The 2,568-nt window shown below is 41.2% G+C and overlaps 1 long non-coding RNA gene across 1 annotated transcript in view; it reads right to left on the reverse strand.

Annotated features, from left to right (window-relative positions):
- Window positions 1-276, reverse strand: part of LOC114061609 — an 860-nt gene extending 584 nt beyond the window's left edge. Inside the window, exon 1 of the long non-coding RNA XR_003572161.1 lies at window positions 68-276. This is a non-coding gene — a long non-coding RNA (uncharacterized LOC114061609). The remainder of the gene's footprint in view (window positions 1-67) is intronic.
- Between the last annotated feature and the right edge of the window lie 2,292 nt (window positions 277-2,568).

The raw sequence follows: 2,568 nt of genomic DNA on the forward strand, positions 1-2,568 counted from the left end.
GACAAATTCAGACCCAAACTCCACAAAGGCATTTAAGCACCTATTTAGCTCAGGGAGAATTAAGAACCTCACTGCATATACTGGATCTGAGCTAAAATCCCTTTCCTGGATGCTCCCAGCACCAGCTCCAGTCAGCATGCCAAGATGATGCTTGTCAGTAGGACAGCTGAGCCATGACCCCCATGTCAGCAGTGATATTACCAAATAGGCCTTTTGGAAATCATTTTGTAGAGCTGCAGTTTCAGACTCTGGGAGGCCAAAATCACTTACACAGCTTACTTCAGATAATCTAATTAAAAACTCTTATCAGATTAATTATTCTCTGAACAGTAATTATGATTAAGGAGCTGCATAGCCACTCTCTAAGGAGAGCCAGCAATAATGAATTAATATTATTTCTCTAAAGGTCAGTTTTGGTGATATTTTGACATGTAGAAACTGTCCAAACACAACCAATACAAAGAGGTTTCTTTGCTATATGGTGACCTCCTGAACCCAGCTGGAGAAGCTTAGCATTTCCCAAGCATTCCTATGGCTTAACATTTCCCACACATTCTGGGGAGATACTACTGAAGGTGGGCAAGGATACCACAGTTCAGGTATTTCAGATCTGCTGCAGGCAGTAGGAGGGTTGATGTAACTGCTCTCTTCCACGGAATAGGAGGGGGAAGATGCTCTAGAAGACACAATTTCCCTACTTCCTCTTTGACACCAACGCTGGTAAGGTAGCCTCACCAAAAACAATCCACTCCACCATGAACCAACCCTGTCCCATCCTTCCCACACCTCCTGTCGCTCCTGCTTGCGAGAATGCTGGCAAACTAGAAAACAGACTAAGCCTAGAAGGCCATGGCTCTTCCTTAATCTGAAACCACACCACAGACCTATAATGATTTACAGACAATGAGCCAAACCACTGTGACTCTTCCTGGCCATTCTCCCGATGGCCTTCTCCCAAACAAACACACTCCAAAGTTCTCCTCGCAGCCTGTTGCGTTGCATTCCAGCCAGGGAAAAAGTGGATCTCACCCATGCAGGTTTATGCACGTTGCATTTCCTGTTTAATTCCCCACATATTGTTTTTAATCAATCTGTAGATTTCTTTTGTCAGTGGTAATTAGAGTGGAACATTTCCTTCCCCAGGGTGTAGTTCTGTAGCATAATGCTTTTCCCTAATAGAGGAAGGGGGAGAGTACAGCATGTGGTGATTTGGGGGTCTGAACACACATCCATGAAACGGCAAGCTAATGAGTTAATGTCTGGGTGGAAAGCAGGGAGGGAATATGGAGAAAGCCAGAGGGTGGCTGTCTGTGAAATGGATCTCTCTTCTAGCCCCAAGTAGAGTGCTCTGGATACAGCAATTACTGCAAGCTGTTCCACAGACCAGACAAACAATGAATCAAAGCCAGGCTAGCGGTATCAGAACTCATGCATGAAGAAGATGCATTACAGAGCATAGTTTCAATTATTATATTTGCCAGCTCCACTTGTGAATTCACCAGCTATGATAAATGTTATCATCCTCTTGTTTGCTCTACATTTCTCAAAGTGAACTGAAAGACAACACATCTTGGAACTGTGAATATTAATTACCAATAAAATTGAAGTATTAATCTTTCCCCCGCCACCCCCTTTTTGTTCCTAGTCTGTCTTGGGTGTTAATGCATGGCAGCACTCCTTACACTGTCAGAAAGCAAGGTGAAGGAGAGCTTTGGGATATTTATTAATTACAATATTCACAGAAGGAGAGACAAATGAAGGCTGAAGGCTCCAGGGATAGTATTTCCAGCCTAAAATTAGCAGGCAGCTTTGAATGACTGGATTCCATAACACAAAATAGAGCTGCATAAATCATACAGGTTTACTGTTGTTTTTAGTTCTTATTGCTCTCCCTTAGGTTTAGCAAACATGGTGAGCAGTAGTTGGAGACAATTTCATGGTATCTAATAGTAAATAGAAAATTTTTCAGTTTCAGTAAAAGGGCACAAATCAGGACTCACTGCATTGCACCAAATCATTTGGCTTCAGAGGAGGGCCCTGCCACAGTAGGCTTTAGATAAGGAAATAGTTTGTTTATGTCCTACTGAGCTCTTGCACTTGGGAGCATCAGGAGGAGGAAATAGCATCATTAGCACAACATATCCAAGGGACCAGCACTGCTCAGGAGGGGCTGGCTGAATAAAACCTTGGTTTCGATGGAGATGGCAGCAAAAACCTGACTGGAGAATCAGGAGCTCCGTGAATCTCCTTATCAGCAGCAGTCAGTGGAACACTGTGGTGTCAGCCTGGGCTGAGCAGGGGACAGTCAGTCAGGCTGATTCTACACAGATGAAAGCGTAACAGTTCTTCAGCATTACCTCACAGTGGTTTCAACTGGAAATAAAAAAACTATTTCTGCTGTTGAAAACAATTTCTTTTTTCCCAATTTTCTTTTTGCCTTCCTACTACTTCTTTTTTTTTTTTTTTTTTTTTTTTTTTTTTTTTTTTTTTTTTTTTTTTTTTTTTTTTTTTTTTTTTTTTTTTTTTTTTTTTTTTTTTTTTTTTTTTTTTTTTTTTTTTTTTTTTTTT

Source organism: Empidonax traillii, unplaced genomic scaffold (genome assembly GCF_003031625.1).
Source record: "Empidonax traillii isolate 1590-97213 ecotype Southwest subspecies unplaced genomic scaffold, ASM303162v1 scaffold342:size1861417, whole genome shotgun sequence".
Taxonomy (NCBI): Eukaryota; Metazoa; Chordata; class Aves; order Passeriformes; family Tyrannidae; genus Empidonax; species Empidonax traillii.